The sequence below is a fragment of the Sapajus apella genome, unplaced genomic scaffold (assembly GCF_009761245.1).
Source record: "Sapajus apella isolate SASKATOON/1434 unplaced genomic scaffold, GSC_monkey_1.0 scaffold28, whole genome shotgun sequence".
In the NCBI taxonomy this organism is placed as follows: Eukaryota; Metazoa; Chordata; class Mammalia; order Primates; family Cebidae; genus Sapajus; species Sapajus apella.
Genome location: NW_022436968.1, coordinates 22020852 through 22034974, shown reverse-complemented (window position 1 = coordinate 22034974; position 14123 = coordinate 22020852).

Here is a 14123-nt window from a genome sequence, read left to right as displayed (position 1 = left end):
GGCATGGGGTGGGAGACAGGGAGGAGAAAAAGCTGCTCTTTCTCTTTCCCCACACTTCAACATAGGAAATGAATTTCCAGTCTCCAGAGTAAAGACGCAGGATCCATAGCACTGAGGGAAGAGAATTGCGTTTCCCACTGCCTTTAAGTAAGGCTCTTGTACTGCCCTAATGCAATGTCCATGTGGTTACACAAGAGACTACCCAAGCATTTTAGAATGTAGGTAGCGTTCCTTTTGTCTTTATAGAAGCCATTAGAATCTTATTTCTTCATGGAGCTTAAAAAGGATGGAAAATAGAAATAAAAGAAATACAACAGGTCCGCGAATAACATTGTTTTTTTCAGCATGATTTCATTATAATATTGATGAGAAAAAAGAAATATATTCCTGCCAGAACCAGTGTCTGTGTGGAGTTGGCACGGACTCTCCCTGTCTGTGTGGGCTTTCTCCAAGCATTCCAGTTTCTTCCCACATCTCAAGGATGTGCTAGTTTGGTGAATCTGTGTGTCTAAGTCATCCCAGTCTGAGTGAGTGTGGTTGTGAGTGTGTCCTGTGATGGAATGTCGTCTTGTCCCTGGTTGGTTCTCACCTTGCACCGTGAACTGCAGGGATAGACTCTGGCCACCCTTGATCCTGAAATAGAATAATTGGGTAAATAATCATCTTACTTGTTTTTATTAATCTTTCTTAAGTGTATTCATAGCTCTCATTTATTTCAATGTTTAATAGTAGAAGTGTTTTAGTCTTTAGGTAGAAGTTTGGTAGCTGGGCATGGTGGCTCACACCTGTAAAGCCAGCACTTTGGGAGATCAAGGCAGGTGGATCACTTGAGGTCAGGAGTTTGAGACCAGGCTGGCCAACATGGTAAAACTCCATCTCTACTAAAAAAATATAAAAATTAGCCAGGCATTGTGGTGCACACCTGTAGTTCCAGCTACTTGGGGGGCTGAGGTGGGAAAATCACTTGAACCCAGGAGGCAGAGGCTGTATTCCAGTCTGGGTGACAGAGTGAGACCCTGTCTCAAAAAAAAAAAAAAAAAAAAAAAAAGTTTGGTGATGTTTTTGTGACCAGAAATATGCAGTAGGAACTTAACTCTTGTTTATTTCAACTAGCCTATGGTGAAATTGGTTTTGTTATGTGTTGTTTTGTTAAAGACAGTTTGTAAGAACTATGGATGTCATACTGTGCTCCATCACACTGTAAGGGAAAGGGAGGGCAGAGAGTGAGACAGAGGACTTAACTCATGTATTGAGGACCTACTGCATGCCAGACCCTGTGTTCTGCCCTCTTGTCAGGCACACAGCATAGACAATAGTCTATGGGGTAGAGATTACAATTCCCACTTAAAAGATGGGGGGGATGAAACTCAGGCAGGCTAAATAAATTATCTGGGGTGGACAGACTCTTAAGTTCCCCATGCCTTCCCCATCATGCTTTCTAGTGTTCAAACCTTTGTGTAAGCCCCTCTCGTTGAGCATGGATGGGATCTGGGACTTGCTCCCAACCAATAGTATATGGCAAAGGTGATAGATGCCACTCCTGGAATTATGTTGCATTTTATAAAACTCTCCCTTACTAGGAGACAGCTCTAGAGACTCTCCTTGCTAGCTTGATGAAATGCTTATGTTGAAAAAGGCCAGGTGGCAAGGAACTGCAGGTGGTCTGTAGAAATGACAGGGGACTTATAGGAACTGCAGGCAGCCTGGTTGCTGACGATGTCCTCCCAGCAGCAAAAAGCTGGGGCCCTCAGTCCTACAGCTACAAGGAAATGAATTCTGCCAATAACCTGAGTAAGCTTAGAAGAGCATTCTTCCCCAGTTGAGCCTCCAGATGAGAGCACAGCTTGGCTGGCAACTTGATTGCAGAATTGTGAGACCCTAAGCAGAGAACCCAGCTAAGCTGTGCTGAACTCCTGTTTTTAGCATCTCCTAATTTAATTTTTTTGGTGATATAGAATCCTATATAACAACCTACAAAGTGTTGATAAAAGGCTGTAGAACATCTTGGACTGCAGGCCATTTTGATTTAGTTTCTCTCACAATCTGTTTGAGAAGTAGATTGTTGAAGAAAGTGTATAGTGATCATAACGTGTGTTAGTATGATAGCATAGGATCATTGACATTAGGATTTAATCATATCCTAATTGATAACTTACTTTCTATTTATTTATACACTCTGACTCTGTCACATTCTTCCAATTTCTATGGAAAAGGTAAATTTAATTTTATTGCTTTATATTTCTGCATTGCTAAAATTTTTCCGGTTAACATCTTTTATAAGGAATTCTGTGAAATTTCTCAATATCTTCCTCAAGACCTTCTCAATATCTTCTACATGACCTTACAAGATCCTTGTAGTGTATGAAATTATTCTAAAGTGTTCCACACCTTCAAATATAAGTAATAAATAAAGGAGAGGTAAAAAGTGGTAAAGTTTGTTTCAGTCAATCAATATTCACAAGTTATATAGTATACTCTAATTTATTACTTTACTTCTACCCCAATTAGTATTTTTTAAGTTTCCTTAGTAAAAGCACTCACTTATTAATATAAATCCACTTCTGCTTGTAAAACTGGTGAATTTGTTACAGAAGACGTTTGAGAGCATATTTCCCAACTTATCCTGGCAATGGCATTACCCTGAATAGAGAGGGCTCCTTTGTGTGACTGCTACCCATTTGCTGCCTTAAGAAAATCTAGTTATCTTATTTGCCAATTCCAGCTGGAAGAACCCACTGGGCAAAAATCATTAAGCCAATAAATAATTCTGTGACCAGTTCCCCGAGATCTGTAATTGGCCCTGTCTGTCCCAGAGACATACAACAGAGGATAGTAAAGTGTAAATGGCACATTTAGTTTTAAATTCGTTGGGAAGGTATCCAGATAGGTTCCTGCCATTATTTTCACCTGTAAATATCCAGCTTTAACAAGCCTCTGACATTTCAAGAAGAGTATTTCTTATGTGGCTGTTGATTACACCAAGTATAGCATTGGCCATATTAATCAGGATGGATGGGGCAGCTGCCTTCCTCATCTTTCGAATACACTGCTGAGCAGTGATGCTCTATGATCCAAGCTGAGCTCAGAAAGTCTCCAATTAAAATATAGTCCTCGGAGATGTTTAGAGATGTTAATTAACCCCAATAATTACATTTGGTTCTCCCTAAGATTGAGAACCTTCTTAAAAACAATTAATGTGACATTAATCTTTCAGTAAATATGTGTAGTCTTTCAATTACACATATTGTCAAATATGTGTAATCTTTGTCTTGGGTCAAAAGATGGAAGAAACATCCCCACTCTTAAGATACTGGCCCCAATCAACAGAAGCTGAACTGCCTGTGTGTCATTCATATTATACATTACCACAGTTATGGTTTTAGCAAAAACAGCAGTGTAGCCTCACCATATGCTACTTGCCAATGAGGAGAATTTAAAACGTGTCCAAAGGGATTTACCATGGCAACTGTCAGAAGCATCTCATTGGAAAACTGGAAATCCTAGAAAATGATCCAAATGTCAGCATTTGTTTATTCTGAAGTACAGTCCATCCATGAGATGGCCACCCGTCTTCCTGAAGGAAATCCCACTCTAGTGTGCAATTTTTATGGCAGAGAAAAAAGTCTTCAGGAGGGTGAGATGAAATATTTTCTGAAACCAATTTAATTTTGCATTCTGGTTTTGTGTATCTACATGCAGATATGCATAAATCATCTCCCACTTTGCTCTACCAAATATTTAGAACTCCTAATTTTCGTTCTCACTAGACTTCTGAGCATTTTCCTGCCCCTTCCTTTCTCTCCACCAAGAATCTCCCTCTTCTCATGCAAGAAAATATAACATAAGTTTGGGCTGGTTTGTAAGTGTGACTCACTTCACCATGGTATGACTCATCCTGAGTAAGCTGATCATAAAAGCACCTTCCTCAGCAATGTCTGGCCTTCTACCCAAACTACTACAGAGCCTCCTACCTCACAGGAAGAAAGTCCACCTACCTACATTCTCTGTCATGTGTTAACTGCATTCTCCTGAAAATTCCTGTTGTGTTCTTTTAAGGCTAATGGTTGGAACTTGAGTGTGCACCAGAGTTATTTGGAGGTCTTGTTAAAATAGAGGTGACTGGGCTCCACCCTCAGAATTTCTGATTCTGGAGGGCTGTGTGAAGCCTCAGCATTCGCATCAGTAACAAGTTCCCAGGTGACACTGAAGCTGCCGGTCTAAGAACCACACTGAGAGTCACTGTTTTAGGCAAAGGTCTTCAACCCTGACCACACTGGTCTTTTGGTGTCTTAGAAGCTCCTCAGGTGATAATGTGCCGCTAGGATGAGAACCATTACAATAAGAGGAGCTGAGGCCAGAGATACAAAGGGGGGTGGGATTTAAGGAGAGTGCCTTGACTCAAAATCTCCTCTATAGGTTTTGTATTTTATGTGAAGAATGCATGTTTTAATATTTAAGCAACCTTTAAAATATTTCGAAAACAGTAATATACGTCTCACGGCCCCAGAATCTATTGTTAGTCAATAAATGTAAAAAAATTATTATAGTCATAATAACAGCAAACTTTCATTTCTAGTTGCTACAACTGGGGGGCTAGAAATGTAATTACGCTATTTTTTATGGCAAGATGAATGTGCTATTTTCTATGAGAGAATAAAAATTTGCAGCATTTGAGCACAGCAAACACATAATAAATGGCATGGAAAACATAATCCTTATCAAGAGAATAATTATCTGGAGACCTCAATTGAGTAAAACTAGAGCTTCTCAGTGACCCTGAGCTGTAAGTTAGTTTGTGCTTGGAAACAAACTCTTCAATCCCTCCAAGTAGTCAACTGAATCATTCATAGTGTTCCTAAGACACTTGATTTAGAAAGAGACCTCGTATGATTTTTTTGTTTACGGTTCAGAATGTACAAGTTAAAAGTAGTGCACTGGATTCTTATTCCTTGTGACCACTCAGTCTTTGTGGGAATCAGGCAATTGTGACCACTTTTCGGGCTAGACTTCAGACTTTTCAGGTTTCTTTTCCTGCTGTCTAGCACAGCACTTGACACAGAAGAGATGCTCCACAAATATTTACCCAATTTAACTGAAAATTGTTGCTCTATTTCAGAAGAACCAAATGTGCTTTTTGTCTTTTTCTTAATTTTTATTTGTACAAAGTAATAGATGCACATAGTGTTAAAAGTCACGACCACTGTTCCACCCTCCTGGCTCCCCCAAATTCTGCTTCCCAGACACAAGCAGTTTCTGCTCTGTCAGTGTTGTCTCTTCTGATATTTCTATCCACATTTGTGTGTCAAAGTCACCACAAAAGGTTGTCTTGATAAAAACAGATACTACGTTTTGATTAAAAACAACAACAACAATAAGCTGAGCTTAATGAAAACTTCTTAGTCGATGGGCAACTGTCCAAATGAATCAGTCAAATGAATTCCCTGGGTCACCTGAGTATTTGGGTTTTATAAAGTTTGTTGCAGTGGAGTTAGTCATGGGATGGCTGATGTAGGAGTCAGAGTTAGAATCTGGGCAAGAATTGGTGAAGATTTGTAAGCCCAGGCACCCAGGATAACTTGTTTGGTACATGGGTAAGGCTAGTTGTTGAAGCAGTCTGTGGTTTTCTCTTTCCAGAGTCTGGGAGTCCAAAAGCGCTGCTGACTAGTTTATCCTGTTTTATTTTTATTTTTTTTGGAACACAAGGGTTCTATTTCTACTTCTAGTTCTGTTAATGTTGCTTTACATATTTTGAATCTATCATTAGATGCATGCACATTTAGAATAGTTCTATGTTCGTGGTGAATTGAGCTCTTTATTATTATGAGATGTTCCTTTTTACCTCTAGAAATGCTTATTATTTTAAGAGACAGCTCATTTAGATGTACTTACATATGTCTGTTTTAGCTGAATACACTTTGCCTGAAGGATTCCCTTTAGTATTTCATTTAGTATGTATTTTCTGGTGGCAATATTCTTAGTGTTGGTTTGTTGACAATGTTACTATTTCTTCTTCATTTTGAAAATATTTTCACTGGGTATGTTATCTTTCTCCAAAAAGGATTTACATGTGCTTAGGGCCAAGGACTAGGTTAGGGGCACTGGTAATACAAGTGAATTTGATTTAAGTGAAAGACTGGGATGACTCAAAGACGACTGGCTTATTTAAATTCACCTCTGTTCCTAGGGTGCGTTGCTTCTGGATGCCAACCTAAAGACAGAGGGATTCACCAGGGCCCCTTTCATCGTTAGACTCTGAACTACAATTGCTGTCTTGCTTACCCCATTAATCTACCAAAAACTCTGCTCAGCTTCTCTGCCTCCTAACTGCCTTTTTTTGAAATTGGCAGGTACTTCCAAGGGAAAAGCAGCCAAAAATACTGGGCTCATCTCTCTAGGTTTCTTCCTTCTTTTGGATTTTGGCCCTATCATCCTTCACTGATTTGAATGCAAACAGATTTTTATTTTAAATTGTATTCAGCTTTCCTAGCTGCTCTCACTAGGATGGATGGTTGGAATTATCTAGATCGCCATGATTGAGGGAAAAACCACTGGTACCCTGCCCATATTCTCTTGGCAATATGTTTTCTGTGTGTGCTGATCTTACAGGTTATTCCATCTCATTGTGGACCGTAGTGAGATGAAAAGTGTCTCCCTCAAAATATCAGTTCCTAATCCCTAGAAACTTTAAATGTTACCTTATAAGGAAAAAAAGATACCTTTGCAGGCATGATTAAATCAAGGACTCTGAGATGGGGAGACTATGCTGGATTACTTGGGTATGACCTGAATACCATCCCAAGTGTCCTTACAAGACAGAAACAGGGAGATTTTCCACACACAGGCAGAGGAGAAGGCAATGTGAAGACAGAGGCAAAGTTGAGGGTGATGTGGCCACAAGGAAAGGGGAGTGGGCAACCACTGTGGGTTGAAACAGTCAAGGAACAGATTCTCCTCTAAATCCTTTGAAGGAGTGCAGGCCAGTTGACACCTTGATTTCAGCCCAGTGATACTGATTTCAGACCTCTGGCCCCCAGAACTTGAGAGAATATGTTTCTGTGGCTTTAAGCCACCCAATTTCTAGAACTTTGTTACTGCAGCTGTAGAAAACACCTAGATTGTTTCCATCAAAGCCATCTTTGTATCATTTTCCTATCTCATTTAATTAATTAAATACCATAAAACACCTGGCAGGTCCAAAGTCTTGAGTCCCTGTCCTGCAGAAACTCACAATCTGCTATCATAAGTAATTCTGACCCAACCTGACAATAATAAGCAGGTGCTAAAATTAAAATAAAATCAAAGAAAGGGCTGTTTTCAGTCGGGGTTTTGTGACAATCTGAGCACATGTAATGCTGCTTGGGGTCCATGTGTCAGAATGACTGAGTTGGGGTGGAAGGGGTTACCTCATTTCTTCTAAGGGGTACATTGAGAATCACAGGGAATGCCGGGGTTTACAATCTGTAAATCTCTGTAAAGGGAAGTAGTATTTTCAGAAGAGCCCACAAGAGGGCAGTATTAAGGAAGGACCAATTTCTACAGGTTCTAGAGAGTGTGAGAGCCAGCATACTCTTGAGCCCACATCCAAAGCACCAAAGTCTTTAAAAATGCCGTACTCAGCCTCACAAAAACCCAGATGCATATGTGCTTTATTTTAGCATGTACCCATCTGATAAGGTATGAGGAAACGACCAAAAGCCATATATGTGTATAAAATTACAACCCTGTGTAGACAGACGCCCTCCTTCATCTGTCTCCCACTTTGGGAGGCTGAGTGAAGAAATGGTCACGTAGAACTGCAGCCAGGATTGAACAGGAAGTTTCTAGAAACGTTTCCCCATACTCCTGAGGTAAAAAGTTATGGAGCCCCAATATCAACCAAATACAAAGAATCAGAAATCACACCAGTCCATAAGCTCAAAGAAGAACACAAACACCAGGATCTCCTTCTAACAAACAGCAAAAACAAAGAACAGCAAAAATGGTGGAAAATTTTACAGGACTCAGTAATCAGAAAAGAAAGATTAAAATGTGAATATTTAAATAGGCAGTGTGGAAACTGGCCATCTCATATACTGTTGTGAGTCAATGCAGGTTGATGCACTTTGAAGAGGTGGATTTATCCATATTGATTCAATTTGGTATAAAATGTACAAAAAATATGTGCAAAATTTAATGCAAGTCTAATTGTAGGGTTGTAGCCTTCAAAAATACCCAAAAAAGTATCCAAAGTCCAAGGATTTGCCTTGAAAATTTTGCTAAAAGATTTAAAGTCCAACAGTCCCTTTCTTCCTATAGATGGATCTTCCTACAGAATGATTCCTATAGGAATTTCTGGGTGTCCCGCCTTTTGCATCACTAATTCTTGACATTTTTAACTCTGCACAAATCTCTGGTGTTTGCCCAACCCTGGGAATCCTTGAGTGAAACCCTGTCTATCCTGCCCTATCTGATTACTGTCACCTAAGTGCAGGTCCTGCCACAGCATGTTTTTCTTTACCATAATCCAGGCTTTCTGAAAGATCCATTACTCAGTTTGACACAGGCTTGTACTCAGTGCTGATGTGGAGTAAAACTGTCATAAGTCTCTAATTCTTAGACCTAATCTTCACTCAATTTAAATTATGGATGTATCAGAATGCCAGTTTTAATCATGCTTAATAAGAAATACTGAATAAAAAAACGATTTATACAAGTAACTGCAAATGTAAAGGATGTGATTAACCATTACCCTCAGTTTGAAAAGGAACAATAAAGAATATTTACAAAACAGTTGCTCTGTAGTTTAAGTTAAATATACTTATTCTGTATTTTGCCTTTGTAAAGCTGAGTTTCTAAATCTGTTTACAGAAAAGGGCACAGAACTTACTTGTAGTATTGAGAATTGTGGGGTTTTAAAATAAACATCTTACTTTGAGAGAAGGTTGTAGATTCTCATGCAGTTGTAAGAAATAACACAGAGAGATTTCACCGGTCCTTCACCCAGTTTCCCCCAGTGGTAACATCTTGCAAAACTATAGTATGTCAGTTATCACAGCTAGGATATTGAAGTTGTTACAGTCAAGATAAAGAACATTTCTGCCACCACGAAGATCTCTCATATGGCTTGGTAATATCCACACCCATGTTCCTCTTTGCTACTTAACCTTTTGCAGCCATGAATCTGTCCTCCATTTCTATAGTTTTGCTATTTCAAGATGTCCTTTCAATGGAAATTATATAAGGCTACAGTGTAAAACCTTCTAGGATTTCCTTTTTGTTTTTCCACTCAGAGGAATTCTTTTGTGATTCATTTGCTTCTAGTGTGTTTGTAATTGCTTATTGTAACATTTTTATGATGGTTACTTTAAAAGTTTTGTCAGTTCCAGCATCTCTGTCATCCTGGTCTTGGTGTCAGTGTCTGTCATTTGTCTTTTTTTTCTTCTTCTTTGAGACAGGGTCTAGCTCTGTTCCCCAGGCTGGAGTGCAGTGGCACAATCTCAGCTCATTGTAGCCTCGACCTTCCCAGGCTCAGGTGACCCCCCTGCTTCAGTATGCAGAGTAGCTGGGCCCATGGGCATGTGCCACCATGCCTGGTTAATTGGTTTTTGTATTTTTCATAAAGACAGGGTCTCACTATGTTGCCCAGGCTGGTCTCAAACTTCTGGGCTAAAGTGATCTGCTCACCTCAGCCTCCCAAAGTGCTGGGATTACAGGTGTGAGCCCCACTCCTGGCTTCAATTGTCTTTTCTCATCCTTTTTGGGTATTCTGTTGGTGCCTCTGGCCCTTATTTGAGCTTTCTCCTTAGCAGTCTTCTAGAACCTCTTTGCCAGGGCAGGTGGGGTGGGAAGCCATTCTATTACTGCCGAGTGGGGGTAAAATTTCAGGCTGCCCTCTCAGCCTTTATTGACATACTCAAGGCAGAGGGGCTCCTTGTTCCTGCCGGGCGAGGTGGGAGTTCCAGCTCCCCACTCAGCCTCCGCTGATACCACCTGGCTAGGAGTAGTGAAAGTGCCTCGTTCCTGCTTCCTGTGTGGCCTCCATCAACACCATGGGGTGGGCGTGGCCTCGTTTCCACTGGGCAGGGGCAGAAGTTCTGATTCTCTAGTGGGCCTCCTCTGATACCCCCTGGCAGGGAAGGGTAGGGAGGCTTTGTCTTTCTGGATATGAGTCCAAGTCTGGGTTCCTTACATGGTCTCCACTGCCACCACAGGGTGTGGGGACTTCCATACCACTTGTCGGGGATGAAAGTCCTGCTCTCTACCTGGTCTTCTCAAATTCCACCCTGGGGAGCAGGAGGAAGGTTGGGGCACTTTGCCATTACAACCTGGTGTGGTTGGAAGTCCAGGCTCCCCAGCAGACCTGTGCTGGCATGGGCGGAAGTGGGACCACAGTGTGTCTAGGATGTTTGACTACACTAGAGTGGATGTCGTCCGAAAGTTCACTGATTTGCCAAGCTGCCCCTTTCCTAGTCCTCTGGCCAGAGAGCAGAGGTTTGTTGGGCATCTCTTGTCTGCACAGGACTCCTTGGTGCTTCCAGGCTGCCAGCTTCTACAGCTCCAGGTCTGGGATATACGAGACTAAAGCAAAACCCGGGAACTGACAGCTGTGTCATTCCTTGGGTCCTGAGATCCCTGGCCAGTCTGTCTTCTTCACTCCACCTTTCAGAATCTTATGTTCATTTTATATATAATGTTCAAGGTTTTGGGTTACACACAGCACGAGGAATGGGGAAAAGTGTATCTGCCCCATCTTCCCAGAAACAAAAATCTTGAGAATTGTGTGTTAATAGCTATTTTCTGAAAACCACTGACTTATAACTATGGACCACATGTTTGTTGTGGGAAAATCCATTTGTTAGAAAATAGAAATCTGTTTGCTTAAAGTTCTAAAGTTTCCACAGAAAAATGGAATTTACTCATCCACATTATACTAACTATGATAATTGTCCCACCGGTGTATAAGAACTGTGGAGGAGGAAAGCAGTGTGCTTAGGGAGTGGGGATGACATGAAGGATAAAACCATTTGGAAAAATGGCCAGCCGGCATGGTGGCTCACGCCTCTAACTCAGCACTTTTAGAAGCTGAGGTGAACAGATTACTTGAGTTCAGGAGTTCAAGACCAGCCTGGGAAATATGGTGAAACCCTATCCCTACAGAAAAATTAGCTGGGCATAGTGCACCTGTAGTCCCAGCTATTCGGGTGGCTGAGGTGGGAGGATCACCTGAGCCTGGGTGATAGAGGCTACAGTCTACAGTGAGCAATCATCATGTCACTGCAGTCCAGCCTGGGCCACAGAGTGAGACCTTGTCACAAAAAAAAAAAAAAAAAGAAAAGAAATGAAAAATCACCAATTACCAACAGGATTTAGCGATAGATAATTAAATTAGAACTATGGTTGTTACTAACTCTAAGGAAAACAAAAATTTGTTTTTGTTGATATTTAAATTGTCGTAATAATATAGTTGCTTTAAATGTAGAGGACAGTAGCAAGAGACCTGTGTGAGCACATGTATGGCTCGATTTAAGAGAGTTAAATCATCAACTATTTTAATAGTTTCTCACTAAATAATGACAAAAAAGATAAATTAAGAAATAGCAGTATACATATATCGGGAAATATGGAAATAAATCCTGGGGAAAAAAACCAGCCAAAATAATTGATATAGGTTGAGTATTTCTCATCTGAAATGCATAGGATCAGAAGTGTTTTGGACTTCAGATTTTTTTTTGAAGTATTTGTACATATATATAATATGAAAAATCTTAGGAATGGGAGCCAAGTCTAAACACAAAATTAATTTATGTTTCATATTCACCTTATACATATAGGCTGAAGGTAATTTCATTTTTCCCTTGGGAATGCGAAATAAACTACTGTTGCTCATCTGTGTTTTGACTGGGACCCATTGCACGAGGTCAGGTGTGGAATTTTTCATCTGTCGCATCATGTTGGTGTTCAGAAAGTTTCAGATTTTGGAAGAGTTTGCACTTCGGATTTTCGGATTAGGGGCGCTCAACCTGTAATTGATAGCTGCAGTCAGAGATGGGACTAAAAGACACCTGAGAAGGAGATTCGTTTTTTCTCTGTCTCATTTTCTCTCTCTTTGCCATTTAGCACTATTTTTTAAAACCTTTGCAGGTATAATGATGTCATAAAACAAAAATTATTTGGAAAATAGGGGTATTTAAAAAACAGTAGATGAATAAAACGATACGTCTACTACCAGCATTACCCTAAGCCATCTTCTCTCCTGGGGTCCCAGCCTCTCGCTGTCTTATGGGACATCTCTCCTCACAACTTGCTTTCAGCTATTTCAGCTCCTCTCAGTTTTCAGCCCCTCCCCATTTCAGAAACTCAGACATCTGATTTTCCTATTTAGAGAAATATAAATTCTTGTATTTCATCAAATGCATGCCTGAGTGCTAAGTGAGTTCACCTACCGAATGACCCATCAATGTATTTTGTTGAAAAAAAAAAAAAAAAAAGAAAGTTAGTTCTCTTAGGGAAAGGGAAAGGCAACGCTCATCCCTAATAAGTTTGCTGTCAGCTTTGAAGCTAATTCTTGCTTAATTTCAGCAAACTTTTCATACATTCTTTGTGAGGGTAGATGTGGAAAACACAACCAGTCCTTGCTCACATGGTTACATTGTGTACCAATTTCAGTTACCACTGTTTACTTGAATAACAGCAATCACCCAACAGCACAATTCAAATTTCAGTTATCATGACATATTAACTGTGAGAAATTGCATGAAGTACCAACTTTGCGGCTAGTTCTTAGTCCACAAGTCACTTTGTAAAATAACAGACATGCATCAATGATCAGCGACAGATTACATCACTTCCTCCAATCTGTTCCTGATGGGTCACGGTGCATCTGTTATTCATTTCAGTGATGGACAGCAAAGCATGTAGTATGGTCTTTTTATCATGCAGTGATAAACCCATGTGGCATTTTGCAAAAATGGATAGCTGAAAAAGACAGTTTGTCAACACAGATGAAATTGCAGCAAAGAAAATAAAGTGATAATACTGCAGATGAAATTTGAAGTGAACATAATGAAGTTATGGAGGAAATCGCTGATCCTGGAAATGTTGAGCCTGCCACTATTGGAGAGATTCCGGATACGCAGGCAGGGGAACTTAGTGCAGCTGAAGTCATGACGTAAGCGAGGAAAGTGGTGTGAGGAAATGGATGAAGGTGTGCCACAGGAAGTGACACTGGAAAAGCCTTCATGGTAAAGGCACTCTTGGAGATACTTTGCCACATCCAAAGTGCAAAGGGTAACATGCTAGAAGCTGATCCAAATTTAGAAAGACATATATGAAAGATGCTTGTTTCCTACCGTAAGCTCTGCAACAAGAAGACTGCAAGCATTATTCAAAATACTCTTAACATATTTTTTATGAAGAAATAAAGCACTTTCGTTCTCAATGTTTCTTATATTTTAAATTGCAATGTACTAAATAACATACTAGTTTGAATATTTTTTTCATTTCCTCATACATTAATAATGCACAGAGTTTTAATGTTTTGGTAAAAAATATTAAAGGTCAGGAAAGTTATGATCATAACTTTCCCATTCATTGTCAAGATTGCTTTGCATGGTTAGGCTTGCACGGCCCTTTTCATGGTCCTGCACTACTGGGCAAAACAAGGACGGCCTGTAAAGGAAATTAACAAATTCATGTTTTCCTTCTTTTCTCTGTACCTGCCTGCCCTCTGCTGGAGGTGCCGGAGATCAGTGAAATTGTCAGACTGTCAAGCTACCGATAGTTGGTTCTCAACCTTGTATTCTTTTCAGCTCTACCCCTTTACTGCCACCCTAGAGGAAGCAAAGCGTTCCCATCCAAAAGCAAGGATGCTTTAATTCTGTCGAGTGAGTCATTATATCCACATTGTGGAGAAGGCTCTCATGCCACTAAGCAATTACATCATGTAACTAAATTCTCTTAATTTGATTCTTTGCTCTGAGTGTAACCTGATACAAGCCTATTATTGGAAAGGACACTGGAAGTGATTTAGTCCAACTGCTGGCTACATCAACTTGCACCACAAAACTAAAATTTTTCCTAGGTTGTAAATGAGAGCTCAGAGAGCATCCTCTTTAAGCCTAGATTGGAATTTTGAGTATACCAAA